This window comes from Haemaphysalis longicornis, unplaced genomic scaffold (assembly GCF_048455015.1).
Source record: "Haemaphysalis longicornis isolate Haplotype H1 unplaced genomic scaffold, Haemaphysalis longicornis Haplotype H1 scaffold_15, whole genome shotgun sequence".
Lineage (NCBI taxonomy): Eukaryota > Metazoa > Arthropoda > Arachnida > Ixodida > Ixodidae > Haemaphysalis > Haemaphysalis longicornis.
The window spans coordinates 12,857,401-12,878,429 of record NW_027526257.1 but is presented as its reverse complement, the minus strand read 5'-3'; positions in this window follow the sequence as shown (position 1 = coordinate 12,878,429).

Below are 21,029 nucleotides of genomic sequence, written 5' to 3'. Positions count from 1 at the left end.
CATACATCATTGTAAATAAGTGAGGAATACGGCAAGGGGATGGTAAAAGGGGCTGGCTGCAGGACCGTTTATCGGTAATCTTAGTCATGTTAACAATGCGGTGGCCATGGTTAGTGTATATCGGTCTTTGTTACCGGGTCAGCGTTGCCTCTTTGGTGGGCTCATGGTACGATTTGTGAGTATGTTGGCATGAGTGAAGACTGCTGGCAGAGATAACATGGGCGAAGGTGGTGCGATCACGCATTGAGTGCATTAGACCAGATAAACGCTGAAGTTACTGCACGAACCCACGATAATGCAAACTACTTTCTAAAACCTAAAGTGGTTCGAGATAAACCAGGCCGAACATCAGAATTACAAATCATTATATTGTATGTTTAATATTGATGGTATTTTATCTGCAACTTATAATTGCCTAAATGCCCATATGTATTCAATCGCTCTTCGTTGAAGCCTAACTGTCATAGAAAGCCTAAAAACGCTACCAATCACACTTTTACGGCTTCCGTTGCCAATATCGTTATATTGAAGCACTGTACTCACTTTCTTTCATTTTCAGGATTCTTCTTCTAATACTGGCCACCACCTCAAACAATAGGCGCCACATCCCTTGAATTCCTACCGGAGGTGATATTGTACGACCAATAAGAAGTCACAGCGGGTTTCAACATGTGGCCTGAGAGATTATTGAATTGGTTCATTGATATATTTTACTCGTATGAAAAAAAAATGTTTTTACTATTAGGTATCTCCGTGTTGTTGCGCGCGTTTGAAATAATATTAACAATCTGAGAGCTGTTTGTTTAAAATAAGTATTGAAAAATTCTTCGAAATGCAGTTTTCAGCTAGTCTTTAGAAGTATTTAAATTATACCCTTCGTGTTACCTAAAGCCTCTACCTCGCAAGTCTATTTATTACTTGCAAGTTTATTGCAAGTGCTTAAAAGCGTCAAGGGGTATTTTACAATTTATGTAGCTTTGGAAATATTGGTGTGCACTTCTAAAAGAAAATAAATAGATGGAATATAAAAATACGGCGGAGTGTAGCTGGCGCAAAGGAAAATTACGCGAAACCCCACCTATATACACCTTTGCTGTAAAAACAGAGATTGAAAGGGTGGTTTAGTTTGTTCACCTAAAAAGCATCTGTTTAGAATCGCAATTGATGTTACTCATTAGGAATAAGGCAGGGAAAGCGTAGCAGGGATGCTGAGCTAGAACTACGTTCTCGCACACGGCAGTGTTTACGAGGGATCTTAAATGCTCCTCACCGAGCGCGGCGCTTTGCCCTGTCGCAATATTTTTCTATGTGGCTAAAAGGGAAATCGCAATTTTTTAATCTATAATTATTTTCTGAAGGAGGAGTCCCAGAAGCGTTCCTTGTTGTGATCTCAAAGTGGCGTCTCTACTAGAGTATCACCGAGCGTTTCATTCTATCCTGGAACCCATTAACACCTTTGGGTTAGCTAACGTGCATTTGTTGGCAGGCTTGATGTCAGGTTTACTGTGCGTCTGGGAATAGAGTCAGTTAAACGGTCAGAACTTTAGTCGCAATACTACATATATCGAATAATTACCAGGCTAATCATCAATTCAAATTCTTTGTTTTTTTTCCCGGAATCGCCCCCTTTTTCCACAGAAGGCGAACAGGCGGTAAATGGCCTTGGCGAGCAAGGGGAACAAGATTTGCAGGGACCTGTCTTGATGACTGCACAGTTGTGCTCGGCGCGGCCGCAAATTTCACACGGCAGATCAAGATCACATCTTCGAAAGAGCCCACCAGGTTTTCTCCTTGACAACTTTAGAAAGTTTTGAGCCTCTCTATTATTATTTTTTAAATTTTACTTTTCAAGCGTTACAATTCGTTGAACGACTTTTCTCCAAACCGACAAGTTTTAATACGAAAAAATATAGGCAGGATCATTCACAGGTTGCCAGATATACCACCGCAGTTTCATGCGCTTTTATTTGTTTCCACGCGCTCGGAGTAAAACAGAGGTTCGAAGACGGCGCCGTCAAACAAGAAATAGAACTCCCTGGTAATATGATTGGCGGCCGGATGTCAGTTTTGCAGTTAACAGCACTCCCCAACTTCCTTGCCGTTTAACCTACCACGCCATATCAGTCGCTACAAGGCATTCGGTGCTGCCTCTCAGGTCTCTCTACTCCTTACCATTCCTGCATGATGAGCTCATGCTAAGGAGACATTTACTGCCTCAGGTGCTTCCACAACGTACCTGCGCGGTACGAGCATTTGGAAGCTCTATGTAAATAGTTTGCTTGTACAACAGTGAACGGCCATTTTAACGCATGCATCATGCAAATGCAATTTTATGATTCAAGCCTGTCAACCTTTGTGTAAATGCCGTTGGTTGTGCATAGGATGCGTTGAAACTAAAAAAAAAAATTTATGTTTCTTTGCGAAATGCCATACTTTTTTTCCAGCGCTTTGAGTTTGTTACCCAAGTCGGGCATTTATCAGAGGTTGGTTTAACGTGAGTGTGCGCAGTATCTACCCTGTAGTTGAGGACATAAGGAGCAGCGGCGACAGTTCCACAATTTCATGATGTACGCTTGACCCTTACAAGATAAGTCTATTTTTTCGCAATTTCATTACTAGAGGGCTTCAGTGCATCCATCAGCGAGTGGATGGGATGCATCGCGTGATATACAGCATAGTAATCGTTCAGTTGGATCCGAGTGCAACGCGAGGCTTCTCCTGCGTGTCGCAAATACACCTAAAACAGGTGCATGAAGTTGATGATTAAATCAAAGACAGGTGGACGAGTTGAAGGAACTCTGTGGTAGAAAATATATTTCCGCAAATGGAGGAATAAAGGACAGGGCACGTATTAGACCTGCTACGGGCACTCTGTATTAGTCCTTCTAGCAGTTAAATATTACGTTTTGGACGAATGGCGCGCTGCAAAATGGAGATCTTTGAGACCACATAACGCCGTATAGTCCCCGCTTGAATGGATGTAATGACAGTACATCACTGTGGTTAATGAAGTATGCGCGAAAAAGCCGGGCCATCTCTGCTAATTCGAAAAATGTAGAGGAGCGATAGGTGCGGTGTGTAAATCTATAGGGCGGTTTCGATTATGCGGTTTGGATGTATGATTCCGTTTAGAAGTTATTATGAAGTGTAAAAGGTAATTCCGATGCTGAGCGCTCGGCGTCTTAGGCCCTGGCCCCTTGGCGTTCCTGCGCACCGGAGTGATATCGTTCGGGGTAGGGGTAAAAAGCTTTGCTGTAAAAGTGCCATGTCTTTGAAGCACGAAACGTTCTAGCGCGAGGTGTTGGAAAACGAGTCAGATAATAGAGCATACAAAGAGCCCAAGAATCAAGCCCCCTTATACATTCGCAAAGTTATGGTGCTTTTGTTCTCCGTAGTGGTGGTTTCATGATCGAGAGAAATATTACCTATTTGCAGCTTGTATACATGAAGAAAGTGATGTTGCGGTCTGGGTTCAGATAAGGAGCAGATCTGGTCTTATTTCTTCCTTTGTGGGATACCCGGCTGTTGCACCATTGCCTTCACCATGATGTGCCCAGTAGGTCCACTGCAGTACGAAGGCCTCTCCGGCCGACCTCCAACTGATCCGGGCCATATCCATTGCAGTTAATTCATTGCCACCTCATACCCTTTTTTCTTCCGTTCTTCGTGTAATTGGGCATCTTTTTCATACACCTGTTCCTAGGTTTCCACTTTATCAAAATGGTGTTCCACTGATTGTCATTTCGCCCAAATACTTGGTTACACCAATTTTATTTTTCATCTCAATGATGACATATTCTTCTCTAATTTGTTCATTGTTCCAGGAATATCGTTTCCTCTCTGTAGGTGCTACTCCGATCATTGTTCGTTCCATGGCCCTTACAGCAGCACTAATATTGATTTTAGGTTGTTTAGTAAGCCACCAAGTTCTCGCTCCATATCCAATTGCCTCACAGCCATTCTCGAACTTTCCTCTGAAATGACTTCTTTAGCAAGGACACCGTCAGTCACCGTCACCGTCCGTACCCCATGAAGTTCAAGAGATTTTGGGCAATGTGCCGAAACTCAGCTACCAGTCTGCGTCTAGCCGCACGCGGCTTGTTGCCGTGGTTCGTGGTGTAGCGAGCCGTGCGAGTGAGGAAGGCCGAGATCGAGCTATTGGAGACGGAGTGGACTGCCTTGTGAGCACAGTGACAGGCCTCGGGCCAAACCTCCATTTAATAAGGTTGCAAACAGCCTAAAACAGGATGGTCTTGCCATCATTGAAGCTGATAAGGAGGGCGGTTTCGTAAATATGCCACAAGGAATGCACGACGCAGAAGCCAACCAGGAGATTCAAAAGGACGTGAAACCGACACACGCCTTGCCCAAGAAACAGAATTCATTGGTGCTTTGTTTACTGAGAGCCCAGTAATTGGAGCCTATTCAAAAGGCTGTAAGCACATCTGATTAAAATACCATTGAAGTCTTCTTCACGAACAAAACCCACTATCCAGATTGCCCGCTTAGGGTCACAGTGTGTGAAAAAGGAACTTGGCAGGACAAAGTTACCAGCATTTTGCATCACAACCTCAGCAGGCTGCTCATCCAGGTCCCGTTCCTGATTCACAGTTCTACAGTTCTTGTACAAGATTTAGCAGAAGCCAAGGTGGCTACACCCACAACGGGTATTTCGATTCAAGTCAATGGGATATTTTACTCTGTACCCAAGCGTCGTTTGTTAGCCGCTGTACGTGAAGCAATCGAAGAGACGGGGGAAGTTGAATTACAGAACCATGCTGCCTTGAGCTGAGAGCACCCTTTAGAACTTTTAGAATCTTGCTTGCAGTCAACCATCATAGGTTTTAGCGGCATAATGGCGGCATACGATAATGGTGGCAAACGGTGTCGCACATCGAAGGCAAAGCAGCGTTTCTGGATGTTTCAGGGCTTCTGGCGCTGTTGGTTCGCATTTTTTCTTCTCGAGTTGCATGGTTTTGCGTCACACCCGATTAAGATGTATGTAACGGAAAGGTGCGTTTGCATGCTTTACTGAAGTTGTCAACCGAATTCCTAATGGCATGCGTTCGCGTTTACATGCACTTGCAGAGTCGACTTACGCGTCTAAATGAACCGCTGTCTGGCGCATTAATGCGACGCGCTCTGTAGTCCCGTTTACATGGATGCGATGCGCTAGAAATTTGAACCGGTGCGGTGTGATGACCCATATGTCGCATCCATGTAAACGCGCTTATAGCCGCGTTTACATGAATGCGATAAACTTTCTGGCGCATCGCATCCGTGTAAACGGGGCTACTACGCAAGGAGAGCGCGTCACAATAATGCGCGAGACAGGGGTGGATTTAGACCTGTAAGTTGACTTTCGAAGTGCACTTAAACGGGAGCGAATCGCATTAGAAATTATTTTGACATCATCAGTAAGGCTTGCAAAGGCGCCTTTGCGTTTACAAACACCTAATCGGGTGTGGTACGCCAAACCATACGATCGGAGAACTAACGCGAAGCAGCCGCGCCGGAAGCCCCGAAAGCGAAAGAAACGCTGCTTTCCATTCGATGTGCGACAGCAAAAGGCGCTATTATCGCCCCCGAGGTAATGCGCTACATATAAACGCTAGCGCATGGCACTACTGATGACGCTCTAGGAAATGCGACACGCTACCGTCGAGTTCTTTTGCGTTCATGTAAACGCGGGCATAGTTGAGAATTGTGGGGTCCTCATTCTGCGCGTTAAATTACAAGAGTGAATAACAGTGTGGAAAGCCATTCTGCGCTCACAGTATTACGAGAATAAAAAGAAATACTGCATTCAATTTGTGATAGAGTGAAATAATATATTACGGGCACTATTTGTAGAATTTCGACGTTACAGTGCAAGCTGTGACCGCTTTAGTAAATGGAAAAGTTGCTTAGTGGGACTGAGGGCACTCATTAAAAAACAATTGCGATTCGGTATATACCGGCTCTTGTACAGGAAAGCTCTGATAAGGACAATGGACTCACGTCGTGGACCTGAAACCAGGCTTTATTTCTGTTAACACCCTTACGGGAAAATGGCGAAAAACAACTTATTCTAGACATACAATAATCCTGTGTTCCACAAAAGAATACTATGGTACCTTTTTACCTCACAAAGCACTTATTCGTATACATTTAGATCACTCGTTGATGTGTCGACAAAGTGCGCGTAAAATCGTCGCATGAACTTTTTTCTATGCTACTTCGCCCTTCCTAGGCTTGACGATCGATTTACCGCACTTTGTTAAAAAGTTGGGAGCACCTCGCTCTACTCTCAACTGTTTAGAAATAACTCGTAAGTATCTATAAACGACGTGTGTTGTCAGGAGTGTGTTCTTTCTGTGTATTGTTCCTTCGCTTGTGCTTCGTGTCTCCTCCTAAGCAACTATGTGGTTGCAATAAATGGAATGAAGATCACCATATCTAAATAATTCGCAGTCAGCAACAGTTAATTCCGAATAAATGACTTCAGTTGGGATGTTAGGAAATGTTCCGCAATTAGCGTGGTTTCTATTTTTTTCTCGGTCTGCATTTCACGTCCACGTAGGCAGTGCACTCTAATTTTGAATTGTAGAGTAAATATACTACTGTCAATTTAAAATATATAAACATAATGAGTTAAAAGTTACTGGAATTCCTGAAGTTTTTCGCTCTAACTGGGACACCCAAACGTTCTCGTTTTTGCATTACTCTTCTTAGAGGAATATCCTAATGCACTGCACAATTAGAACAACTCCAAAAGTTGGTTGGTTTTGCTTACAGGTGAACCAGTTAAGCAAAAAGATTCCAATGAACAAGTGAGGCTGCAAAGTCTTCCGCGCTCATAATCTATTGCGACCATCTTTTCAAAAGATTGTGTTTTCTGATGGAATTTGCACAGACACAAGTAGATGATGGTGCTCGGATTGGCTTCTTCTCAGTCTGTGGCCAAATCAATATGGAAGTACCTGCCACACAAACCGACAAAGCAGGATACCTGGCGAGTACCCTGGATAGTAACAAGGTAGGCTGCAGGAGCCCACCGCCGAGACCGAGAGACAAATTGCGAGAAGGGAGATTGGATGCATCGTATTTCAGTCTTTGGGAAATTACCTAAATCTTTCATAAATCTTTCGTAAATGTTTTCTTCAATTGACGATATGTTTACCGTAACCTTGTGCCGTACGGTTATGACATAAGGAGCTCAAACTTGGTGCCTTACTAAACAACTACAAAGAACACTTACGTGGCTTTAGAGGACACGGGACGAATAATATTAGGAGTAACACTCAAGGACAGGAAACGAGCTACCTCAATCAGAGAACAAACGAGAGTACACTTTATCGTAGTTGAAATAGCCCTGGATTCCTTCCCAGGAAACTGACCTGGGAAGAAAATGTGCATGCACAGAAATTGTAGTACGTAGATTAGGTTTGACGACAAAGCTTTTTGGCGCAATGTATTCAATACACAGTTTTAGCACCCGTGTGCTCCGTATGTTCCGTTTGTACCGTGTTGACCGGTACCAGACTGGGAACTTGCAAATTCATTCCAATACGGTGGGTCAGTCCCGCGGGTCGGCTCTCACCACACCCGCGCATTCGTAACGGTGAGCGGTCTGCTTCTCGCCATGTCCGCGTGCGGAGATGCAGTCGGGTCCCGGTCAACATTGTACGAATGAAACAGGCGGAACATAGGGTGTGCTAAAACTCTATAATAACTCGAGCTTACGCTTGACCGTAGGTAGAGGTGGTCGACAGACCCAGGGACCCGCAGATCACAATAATAAAGGAACTGAGCCTAAACAAACCAACCAACAAGCAATCACAGCCAAATCTACACGGCGACATAAACGTGCAAATAGACGAATCGCAGCAGACTGTTGGACGGCATTAGAAATCTCCCCAAAATAGGAGCAATCAGCTGGACACTCCTGCTTCTTGGCTCTCGGCACATAAAATGAACATGCAGTTATTTTGGCGTATGGATTTTATTGATGTGTGTATCCTCTTGCAATGAAAGCAGCATCTTTGGGCGCCACTTTTTTCTTGTAATTGTGAATCAAGCTTTATTAACGCTAAAGACTTATGTATTAGAAAGCAGGAAAAATTAGATAGAGCCGCCTTTTTCGGATTTAGCTAGCTGGCGAGAACTGAACCTGAGAAGTGGAATTCCTGAAAATCGGGATGCCTTATTTTTACTGTAGATCCAGGATAGAGAAATCAGCATCCATACTCATGTACCAAGTCATTGACGATCCTGTACAACACGTTCTCAAGAAATGACACATAAGAGGTCTCCATTGCTTGGATAATACGTCCCCATACAACAAATGTTATTTACTACAATGCACTATATGTATCCCCCAACCCCCAGTATTTATTCCGCTGAAGCAGATTTACTCGGCACCGCTCTGGTGCTACTCCTCGCCACCGCTGGCCCTACTTTACTAACGGTTATCACGACGATTATTGCCCTCTTTCACCAGTTGTGCCGTCTCCTGACGGCGGCCGTACTGCCGATATCAGAGGATTTCAGATAATCAACAAGAGTGCGAATGCATGTAAAGGTTCCCGAAATCCGCCTTTAGCAAATAGAGTAGGAAAGATTCTATTCACAAAAGCATTACATGTGGTCTTAATGCATTCGATATTAGAGAGACAATTCTCAGAGGCTCTATTTGGGGCCTATCGCTTCTACTAAGGTTTTATTGCATTTCGTCTGTCTGAAAACTTTTTATCAATCAGTTTCAAAAGGTTTAATTACTGGAAGTTCTGGGAACGTTGATTGATTGATTGTAGGGTATAACACGCCGACATAGTGCAGGCGATGAGGCGCGCAATAGTGGAGGGCTCCGATTTATTTTGATCACCTGGGGTTGTTTACATCCGCTGAAATGTCGTACACACGGGCGTTTTCGCTTTTTGCCTCCATCAGAAAAGCGGCCTCTGCGACAGGGAGAAGTTCAAAGAACAAGACCTTGAAATACGACTGCAATAAGGTACGCATTTGGGCTGGTTGGTTCATGATTACGAGTGAAGAAAAACAGCGCTAAAAAGACAGGACAAGAAAGGACACAGGACCACGGCGCTTTTTAGCGCTGTTTTTCTTCACTTGAAATACGAGCCTTGAATATACTACATCTTCGGATTTTATCACACCAGTTTCAATCGTAACACATAGCTTAATAATACTGGGCCAGCCTGTGTTCTCTAACTGCATAAAGAGTGTACCGTTTTCCTTTCTCTGCCATTCGATTCGATACTTCTCCCGCTGGTCGGACTTGGGAGCTGCGATTTTATAAGAACCTACTAAATAAACCACGTGTGCCGTGTTGTTTTTCCTCAAGGCTTAATTTGCGAGCTTAATGTTCTGATATTCTTCAGGCAATCCCTGTTTCAGGTATACATTTGTGCCGGGAGTGCTGTTGTACTAAGCTAATTCTGCATACCAGATTTCCAACTGAAATATCGAGGAACTTGTCATTACTATTGGACGTCAAAACAAACGAGCTAAATTTGACATTACCCCATCGGGTTATCTGAACACAGCTAACCGAGTTATATGCCGTGGGGTGTTTAAGAGGTAAGTTTGTAGATGCGTAAAACAAATCACGCAATATGTGGTTTGTTTCAGATTTAACGCATTCTCTCATCACTGCGCAGCAGCGTAGTGGCATTTCTAGCTTTTAGGATAACCCCATGCTCTTAAAATAGGTCTATCACCACTAATGCATCAGTAATTATTTCCAAAGTTTGTACGCTATAATTTTAGCAGCCAAGGGTGTTCGACAAAAGATAATATATGGGTAATATTTGTTTCCGCCCCTGTTTCGAGTACGTACGACGATTGTGTGTCCTGTAAAAAATCCAAAAGGGAATAAACACTCCAGAGATTTACAACTATCCATGAAGAACCTTACGCAAAACGTTTTATGTAACTCGTTTCCACAAACCAGAAATCTCGGTGATCGGGGCAAACTTCAGCCTGTCTGTTTCCCAGAATCTTGAAGCAGGAATATCCGAGTAGTTCTTATGTATGGAGTAAAGGTGCCAATAATAGTGTGGGGGAGGGGGGTGCCGGTACTTCACGATAAGGCAATGACTGCGTTTGCTGGCTCATTTTGTTCTGCTGGATAGCCGACACTATCTTTCGGCGCATTCGTTACACATCACTGCGCCCTCATCGCCTCCGCATGGGTTTTCCGTATCTTGTCCATTGATTTTTGGAACTAGTGCAAAAGTCGCCTTCTGGAGCTTTCACCATTAATTGGCAACTACAAAGAATTCTACAATAAAAAAGCACCCATTGTCTGTATCGCTTGTTAAAGACTCGTTAATGGGAATCTTCATTGTGGAGGCCAAATAAATTCCACAAAACACCAACGTACTCTTGAAGATAACGGATAAGTAAAAGGTATGTGCATGTCTCACATTCTACTCCTCATGTCTTCCTGCGATGATTTTATCATTACGTTGGCCAGGTCATTTCATGGTCACCGCAATTATTTCGAATATACAGAAAATCTTTCGCAGGCTGAGGATTGAGGTTACACTCAACCTCAATCCAATAAATGTGTGGTAAAGCAAAGTTTTGCAAGGTTGAAGAAAGAGCACAACTGGTAGACCCTCTCACTCGGTCATAGGCCCGGCATATACACATGACATGAATTTCGTAACATTTCCGGCAGGAAGATCTCTAATACTGGAAGGCCCGGATGGTTTTGTCCTCCCTTTTTCAAGTCGGTGCTACAATAGCGCGATTGCACGTGCTACAATCCGCAGCAGCGGGATTCGCGAAGTAGTACCTGTAGTGCGAGGTTACTGTTTGTGATGGCAAATTTGGCCGCCAACACACGTGAACTTGCCAGGAGAAACGCATGCGAGTTATAACGCAACAAAACGCCAGACAGAGCGTTCTCGAATGTAAAGCTAGCTGACTCTGGGCACTCCTCACTGGGCGCAATCTCATTTTCACTCGGTATCTTTTTTAGGGTTTGCTTCCGAGTTCTTCACGTGGCTCAAGACTACGCAAAAGCCTGCACAATGTCAGTAGCTACCATGAAGCGCGCCCGCACGCGCGCAAGGTTTCTTTTTGTTTGGGCTATTGTCTGGTACCGCTTGACGGCGGAACAAAAAGCTCGAACAGCACTATTGTTAAAAACCAATTTTATCTATTTACGAACTCGTTTGTAGCTACTTTTGTTGCAATTTATCTTGTGCTAGTAATGGGAATTGCATCTGATCAATAAAGTACGACTGTGACTCACCATCAGCACGAATTCAAAAACGCAGGTTGAACTAATGGGGCCAAGCGGGAGAAGGAGCAGAGCTGCCGGCCCCTCTCCCTGCATTAGAGACTCAGGTGTTGTACCTCACATAGATTTACAAAGATGCCACTGATAATATTCCATGCCTGGCAGGCCGGGATTCTTTTATCCGCAGACGTTTGCATCTCTCCAGAGTGGACCGCTTTGCCTGCGTCTAGAAGCTGCGGCAAACGGCTATTCCAACTTGACTTCGGTAGAGACAATTTCGCGTCTGTGCTCCCCACTTCAGTCGCAAACACACGTGAGCTGGCAAGGAGAACAGCACATGACAGATCTCGCCATAACAGCTGCGCAGAGTGTCCTTGAAGGTGGACATTGTGATGGCGAGCAATACCCGTGAGAAGCACGCTCACGTGTTGCGATTTTTTTTTCTGGTATCTTTGTGAGCTCCACATATGGCCACGCCCGCGCTTGCCTGGATGATGTTCGGCGATCATTGTTACGGCAGCTGGCGTTTGCTTAGTTGTGATTGGCTTGAAGGCTGACCGGTCAACAGCAGAAATAAAAGTTGAGCAGCTGTGCTGGTAAACGGACTGATAAAGCCAAAGGCTCCACGTTGTCAAGATAATAGTATTTGTAAAAGGTGACAATAGGTTTTTTATGCTAATCCAATTAGTAATAACCTGTTCATGGGGGGTCTTACAAAGTAGTTGAGGTCGCGGCAGTGTTCGCCAAAGGGAACAGAAGCAGGTGTACAATTTTCGTTTTCATTCCTTTTTCATCAAACTACATCTGATTTACCATCGCAGCGGACACGTTAGTCTTTCAAACCGCAAATAAACATTCAGGGCTACAGAGGTGAGCGCACGCTGGCAAAGAACACCTTTATCGTCCTGCAATCTGTTTAGACTTAGGGCACCCTCTATCATTTCGGCGACCCATATCAGCATGCAACAGAGATTATGTACCCTGCTTCTCAGGGTTTCGTGAAGAATGGTATTCTTGGTGAATCCGAGGTTCCACAGTTTTCTACACGGAAAGTTTCACATGTTCGTACATAGTTGGCTGGAGATGTTTAGAGTTGTTTTATTACGCGACGAACTTTGGTGTTTTTAAAAAGCAGGGAGGTGCTTTAAAGCCTACATTCCTCTTTTTTTGTCCGCATCAGCTGTTGGCTATGCACATACAGTGGACATCCACCCCATAAAGTACGTACAAAACATGGCTTTAAGTTCAAATGTGCACCCTGGAGTCACTGATTCTCAATGAGCGCCCCGTTTAACGTAGTTAGAGGCGCTAAATGTATACTAAATATTGTAATGTAGACAATTTGTTGTCCTGCAGGTGTAAGGGATCAGGTTTATTTGAGAATACGTATACCTCTTACTAAAGTGAAGAAAAAAAAGCATTAAGAAAAAAAAATTGGGCCCATCTCCCCGCGAGGGGGTCTCGAGTAAATGCGTCGCATAGGAGGTGGGTGTATTGCGTTAACGTTTAGTGTTTGGGGAGTTGGTGGTAGTGAATGCGTTGTATCAGCAGCTTTTAGACTTAGTTTGAATGAGTCAAGGATATAAGGCGCGTTCTTAGCCTCCCATTCTGTGTCGGTTTTGGGGCGCAGTGGGTAGAGCACCATGTACATTGCGTTCCGCCCGCAGGGTCGAGGGATCGAAACCAGGCGCCGGATAGTATTTTTTTATATAGTGCAGGAGGAGGGGTGCGGACAAGGGCGGTGCGGACTACGACGGACGTCAACGCGAGTGACATCGTGAGTTACTGAAATGCTCTGCATTTAAAAGTGAGACCATTGTCGTGGCCAGACGAGTCTCAGCAAGACAATGTCACTCCGTTCGCTTTCTGCGAGTTTAATTGTCAGGGCTCCCTGGCAACGGTAACTACATCGCATCCGCGGCGAGTGCATCCGCTTTGAAGAAGTCCCGCATCCCCTATTGAAGTATTCCTTGTTCTCTGACTCTTACTCCAAGTAGGTTGAACTTCGGTAAGGGTGCGTCCCAGACAGCGAAGAGCATAGCAGCGGTATGGTTTGAGAAAGCATGGGATTACACGTACCGGCTGAAACGTGCGGACTGTAGAACGTTGCAACTCCAACTCCAGGAATGGTCGCAGCTGTGGTGAACAGAGCGGACGCGAGGAAGGAGATTATTGAATAGCCTTCGAGCTTTCTTCGCTTGAAGATGAGGAGGTTTTAGCTGTCTTAGTTAGGTCATGCGCTCACCTTCGACTGTGGTGCCCTTGGTGCATAGAGCAACTAAGGGCTAAATATAATTTCTGTAAATACACGTTTACAATTTGGAAATTGTAAATACACTTTTTTACGCCTGAACTGGTCACCGTCGGCATCATGCCACATCACTGAATCAGAAAGCAGCACTCGGCAAGCGGGAACAACCCCGAGCATCATCACCATGTGCCTTGAAGGGCCCCAGGTGAGAATTGAACAATTATTACGACTTTCTGTGTTGCCCTCTCGTTAAAAACTACATACGAAGAACCTTTAAAAAAACAATCAAAGCTGAGAATTCTGATGTGAAAGAAACCACCTTTGCTTACGCCACCGTAGTTATCTCTGCGGCGTGCAAACAAGCAAACACGTGCATTGCCTAAAGCACATGACATGTTAGCAAGGTTCGGGCTTACCAGAAACCATATCGATTCAAATTAAAGGCAAGATTCGCCCAACCTAACGTTATTATCTACGTTTTGCACAAACAAACCATAGACTTATTGCACAGAAACATTTACCTTTATATAGATCTGCACCAGTGGCATTGCAGTATTCGCCAAACACTGTCATAACATACTTTTTAGTCTACCACTTCCCTTTCATTTCCAGTAGGAGATGTCACCACCTTCACGGGTAATGTAGATTCCCCCCCCCCCCTATTGGCTGTGTGGAATCTTGGACCCCGCAATTTAAAAAGCGATAACTGAGGTGCAACCAAACGCACCTGAGTAGCTACAAAACAAAAGGTGCTGCAAGTATTTTTTATCTTGGCTAAATGTTTCACGTAGAATTTCTACCCTAAAAGATTGCAATTATTACAAATTTAGCAGCCGATAACAATTATCCAAAAAAAGAATATAAGGGGGTAGTTTAAATTTTTTTCTCGATGCGGGCAGAAAAAAAACGTCAGCTGGTTTTACAGTGCACCGTTTAGAAAATACACCAATCACTCAGTTAACCATTTCTAAGCGAGAGGGAGAATGTATAAACTAGAACTGAGATAAACATACAGCGTGGTACGACGATATTTGAAATACATTAAAAAGTATTCCTGAGGGAAATGCCGCTCTGTTGAAACTTCACAAGAAGGTTGGATTTTGTGGTCTATTTTTTTGGACAACCGGAACAACGACGTAGTTTCCCTTTTTATTCGGATAATAAAACGATTTTCATCTATGAGAAAATGGCGGCTGATTTGGACACGCGAGCCAGCGCCAGTGATGTTGGAACGCCGGTGTCACCTGGTGTATGCAGAGTGAAACGCACGTATGGGATTCACGATAGGAAGGAGCCAAATGGACTTCCAGACGATCGGAAAATGTGAAACCGTGTTTATGACCGTCTTCTAGCTCGTTCCTAGGTGTATTTTATGATCGTCTGCTGCATCAACTAGCTCCTTCCTACCGTGAATCCCAGAAGTGCGTTTCGCTCTGCATACGCTAGGTGGCGCCGTCGTTCCAACATGAACTTGCGCTGGCTCTCACGACCAAATCAGCCGCCATTTTTCCATAGGCAAAACTCGTGTTCATTTATTTTCAGAATGAAGAGGTAAGTACCGTCATTGTTCCCAATGTCAAACAAAATAGACCACAAAATGCGACCTTCGTGTGAAGTTTCAGCGCAAACACAGCACCCGTTCGCTCAGGAAAAAGTTTTAAAGTGTTCCAATTATCGTCGCACCATCCTGTATTCTTCAGGGGTTCCTGGCAAATCATATACGCAAGGCTATTCAAAATGTAAGTGCAGTCATGGTTTTCATTTTCTTGATTCACTAGAAGAAAATGTCTGCCGCGGCAAATATATAAACACATTATCAAAAAAGGTGTTCATTTCTCATGTGAAAATAAAACTCATTCCACGCCGCGCAGGGCGCACTGACATATTTGCAGCGCTGTCCCCCTAACTGACAGCGACAAAATATAATACCTTCTACTTTTCCGACACCTACGCAACATTGACTATAGAGTTTTAAACCCGAATGTGAGGACATTCTGGGATTGTTCCAATATTACAAACCCAAATACCGCTTGGAAATGAACAAAATATCTTAACTAATATTATTTTTACACTACATTTTCATTTTCAGAACTCGGTGTTTAGCAGTTTTATTTTCCAAAAGACTGCCATATAAAAATTACTTTTCTTTCTCGCGGTAGCCATAATTGTTTTTATACAATATTTAAAACTTTATCAAAATTACCGAAACCAACCGTTATCGTATAGGTTTTAACCTTCAAAGGACTTGAAGAAACCCATATGTTCAGTGACCAGACAGAACATCTGTCATTAGGCCTATTGAAGCAGCGAATAAGAAGTTGTGCCTCTATACCGCTCAGTAATTGGCAGCTTTCCCTCCATCCGATATGTAAATTTGGGAACAGGGACCAATACGAGTACAAAGATAAAGCGGTCATGCTTGGCTTCTGTTATTTCTTTCTTTGCGAAATTGTAGTTTACACAAAGGTTTTTCCGGAACTGGCTCAGTTGTGTGTGGCTACACCAACCCTAGCTTGCGCTAATTTCTACTGCGCTTCGCGACACGTGGGGCAGGCTCGCGTTTCAGTCGGTTCAAACCCAGTGGTGAGTATGCCATGCCTCACGCTCAAGATCAGGTGTCTTCCAAAAGTCCGATTAGTGGCCGTCAATATGTCCAGACTGGGAACATTTTAGCAATTCCCGCTGAACAACCACCTCTCTCTCGTTGATCAGTGCATCCTTGACTCCGTGCCGTTCCCCGCTTGAACCTAGTGTTCTCGAGGGCTGTTGTCGGCTAGTGATAGGAATGCAGCTCGTGGTTGGTACACCCGCTGTTTTTCATAGGAATAATTATTCACAATGGCTGTCAATCAACAATGCCGCTTTAAATGGCTTTAGTTCTCCAAAGGAATGCCGCTGGTCTATCTTCCCGCCATACAACTGCGACTCGGCGGCAACACTATGTCACCTTGCTATTGCAGGGCTTCCTTACGTTTCCGCGCTTCCTTTGTGGGCTATACGTCTTGCCAAACGGACGCGCCGATTTCGCCAAGGGCATTCGAACTCAAACGGTTATTTTCCCGGTATAATTTGTATCTATGTAATTTTCAAAAGTGAATGAATTATTTCGGGAACAAATAGGCGTATTCGGCTCTGCAGAAGAGCTGAGCTGGTGTGTTTAGGGTAGAAGCTAGGTCTTGACCACCGTGCTACGCCACGCAGTTACAGCATCTCGAAAAAAAAATTTTAGGAGCGACTTCGCTGATTGTAACCTTCTTTGGCCAATATTTGGCAGATATTCTAAAAACCTATGCCGGAAACGGAAGCAAAAACAATATTGTTTATGATGCATAGAAAATATTTGAGTTCCTCATCAACTTGTCTAGTTCGCGACGATGCACGTACGGTTTTCCATCCTTCTTTTAAACGCCTAGTATTAGTACAGGGTCATGTCTCAGATGGTGCTACCGGGACGGAGGCTCTATGTTTCACGGGATAGCGCATGAATCCATGCTTTGTTTTTTGCATTTTTAAGAACAACTAGTCGTACAGCTTGTTTGCTACTGCTGCAGAATGTGGTACAGGTCTTAGCCACCGTGGAATATTATTTCCGGTGGCCCATAATAAATTAAAGAGAGAAGGCTGAGCAAATCGCTGCACGGTTTATATTTCAGGGGGGGGGGGGACTGCACGGTGGAAATCGCAGGTTCGGAAACTACCAAATACACAGGTTAAGTGAGCGCTGCGCAGTTTATTGTAATTATTCTTTTGTATAAAAGCATCACTTCATATATGTACCAAGCCAGCACCCTTGCACACGCAATTAGGCACGCACAATGCACGTACAAATGTGCGTGGGCATCTGAACATGCATCAAACAACCACAAACACTAAATCTGATCACTTTACTGTACATATGGCTCAGTAGGGGGGGTTCCAAGTGCCATCTGGTGACTCTCTCCTGGTGTGTAACTTAATGCCATAAACTGATGTTACACGTTTTCGAGAAGTTCAAAACACAATGCGATTCGCAGTGTTCTGTTCAAAACATTCGTACCTTTACTTATAATCCGTGTAGTGTCATAAGTATGCAAAATGGGTGGTGTTAACTTTTAAGTGTAATAGAGGGCCGTGCTGTATTTGGAGAGCGTGGTGGGCATAAGCGGTATCGGTTTTGCTTTTTATCACTTGGGCAAGACGACGCTATTTCTTTGCCTGCTCACAACTGTTTTTCAGAATCCGTTGCCTCGAAGTACACATGACAAAATTTTATTGTGGTTCGAACTTTTTAAAATGTTTACTCGAATATTTGAAGCAATTTTTTGTCACCTAACTTTCCTTACATGCTTTTGAGGTGAAGCCTGAAGATTTTTGACAAAATGTCTTGGCTGCAATATCGTACGTGCATCAATTAGTCACCCAATTTTCTCTGTCTTTTAGCGGGAATTACTTCAGCCACTTTCTTTTCTGCTACCCCGAGCATGCATCTCTCTCTTCGGATTGTTTCTTCGCCATACTGCGCGGAAAACTTCAGCAAATGGACTCCCACGAACTAGAATATATCTCGAACGAGGTTAAGCCCTCCTTCTGAGCACCTGTTCTACACGCGCACAATAATGCCACCAAGTTGAGGTGTCATGCAGCACCGCATATTCGAGAATTTCTTTGCTTTCGAATGCTTCGTTTTCTGATTTCTCTGAAGCAACCGCATTCCGTGCATGACTTCCTTTTATGCGACCGATTCTCCAAGCTGTAAGTGCAACAAAGGACAACGGTACCAACATTTGCCTGCTGAGAATGATGGGTTTGTAGAGCACAGAGCTCCCAGTGTGCATAGGCGGGATGAAACTCCTTATATCACGAATGGGTTTTTTTAACAGCAAAGCTGTTTACACAGGCCCTAATCTGTCATAAACCGCGAACAGCCCTATCATTTCAAGGTTACCAGAAGCGCATTGAAACAAAAACACGTTTCTGAATCAGGGTGAGCGTTAGCCGTAAAATTCTAGATAAGTTCAGCATGATGCTTGCCGTACACTGAAAATGTTCGCGAACAAGACGTGCTCAGGTGTAGAAAGTGGGGTTAGAGACAACAGGCCAGCGCCCTTAGAGCCAAAGCGCGGCCGATAGTGGAGAAAGTGGAGATTGCGCGCTTAATTAGAGTCGGTCACAGGTGAAGCGAACAGCGCGCAGCAAACGTGGAACCACTGTGGAGCTGTCGGAAAAGGTTATTACGGTAGACCCAAATGGGACACATCGCTTCATGCCGCCACTTGGCAACTCAAATTTCCGCGCCGCATCTGCCAACACTAGTCTAAACAGTCAATATAGGGTCGCAAAACAGGGGCCTCGTCGCAGCATTGCTTCGGGGCGCAAAGAGATTTTTAGACTGCAGTTTTTATTCACGTTGTTTTCACGAGGAAGTGCGCGATTTCAGCTGACGACCTTACCTTCGACCGCGTCAATAATCGGAGCGATGTAAACGCTGAGATCGTCGCTTGGTGCGTGGAAACGTTGAAGGCGACCGAGACAACGCATCGCATTTCGTTCAAGATGAGCTGCCTCTCCAGGGACTCAATAAACAAGGAAGGGCGGTGCTCGTGCGGACAAAGGCTCCCAGAAAGTGCTAGCATTTTGCGGCGGCTTTTGTCCGCTGCTACAGCTAAGACGTAGGTTTTAACTGTCACTGTTCGGGCTCTAGTAGAGCTTCTGCGTAGCTTTATGAATTCTGATCTTGTGCGTAGAAAACTGCAAAAAAATATGAATTGGAAGCGACAGGGCCAATAAGCATACTTTGGTTTGCTTCGTCGCTGCCTTTACGGTCCTTGTTGGACCTCTCGGTTCTCCCGCTGCAGCGCGATGCTCAGAAAGCGGAGCGACACGTCGTGATACGATGAGGCTTTAATGGAATCTGGAAGAAGAAGCCGGTGCGAGCCGGCGCAGCCAGATGAGCATGCGGCAGCTCGTGAAGTGAAATGAAATGATGATGGTTAGGGTCGTCTGCTGCAAGGGGTGACGAAGAGGAAGTCACAACAGTCTCCCCCGCCGAAAGATGGTGCTAAGGGGCTTCGAAATGGTTAAGTAGGGGTACGGGACGCTTGGCTGTAGTGCCCCAGGAAAAACGTACACTGCTGGGCCCGACAATGTCATCATGTCCACCAATGAGATTTGTCCCAAATTACAGAACTCTATTTGACGTTGCCTTTTACAGTGTAGCCCAAGTTTTTCTTCAAGGGCGTCTCTTTTGCTTGGTTGGGCGTGATATCCTTGGTATCATCCCTCCTCTGATGCCGAGGTCTTTTTCGCCGCCACTGCTGCTTATACCAACGGGCGGGTTGCTGCACCTTCAAGTCACGCCATGGTTTGTTTGCAAGCCAGGTTCCGGTTGTGAGGGTTTGAACGACCGAGGGTTTTGTGCTGCTTGTCTGGACCATGTAAACTTTCACTTGAAGCTTCTCTCTGTGCTCGGCATGACGTCTTCTGACTCGTTCTTTCTTTTTGCGTTTGCGTCTCTTGGACTCGGTTCGTAATTCAGCCGTTCGCTCACGAAGACTTTCTGCTGGCTGTGGCGCCAACTCGCTGAAGTGCAGGATAATCTTGGACTTGATCGAAAAGGTGTCCGACTGCTTGTTGCTGTGAAATCGTAGAACTTTAGAGGCTGCAGAAAGCGGGGAAAAATACTTTTCCGGTAAAGGCGTTCCTTGTTCCGAAACGGAGGATACAACAGGGTCGTTGCTTGCCGATTTTCTCGTGTTCGTTGACGCTTCTCGGAAGATCTTATTCTGGTGCATCGCTTCTTCGGTAGGGAACTCTGCTCCAATGAAAGGACCGTCTTGGGAGCCTTTCGGCTGTCGGGCTGTCAGTGAATAGCGGTTTTTCACTGATTTAAAGTGGTGCTTCAACGCAGCCGTTGGGAGTGCAGTACTCGAATTTGTTCTAAAGGCCACCTTCGTGATTTTGCATGCGTCTAAGTCGGGTAGTGGATGGTCTGGTTGTGGCGATGCCCACTTGTATCTCTCCGTAGTGTTTTGGTTCAGCAGCAGCACTGAATCGCTGCTCGTCACTCGTCCTTCTTGGGTCTTGACTCCGACACTTTTAAGGTCGCAGAAATGACCAAAAAGTTTAGAGACTACTCCATCTTCAACGGACGATCGAAGGACAACAGCACTGGCACACTGAATGATGTCGGCTGCAGCACACGATGGGCCTTGCACAGTCCATCCTAATTTGGTCTCTACAGCCTTCAGCTTTCCGGGCACAGGTTTTACAGTACCCGTTACGAGCTCCCTGTAATAGTCCTAGCCAACGAGGACCTGTCTGCTTGTCATTCACTCCTTGTACAGAGAGAGGCTGCGAATCCAGGTGCATCTCACTCATAGCCGTTAAAACTCTTTCCTGGTAGGGAAATATTTTCGCTGTATATCATCTCCACTTCCAGCGCTTCGATCCTAATCGGGCGTATGTTGTCTGCAGAGAAAAGAATGACTAGCGTTTTCTTCATCGTTTTCCGCGTATATTGACCTCCGAACACACATACGTTTAACGTTT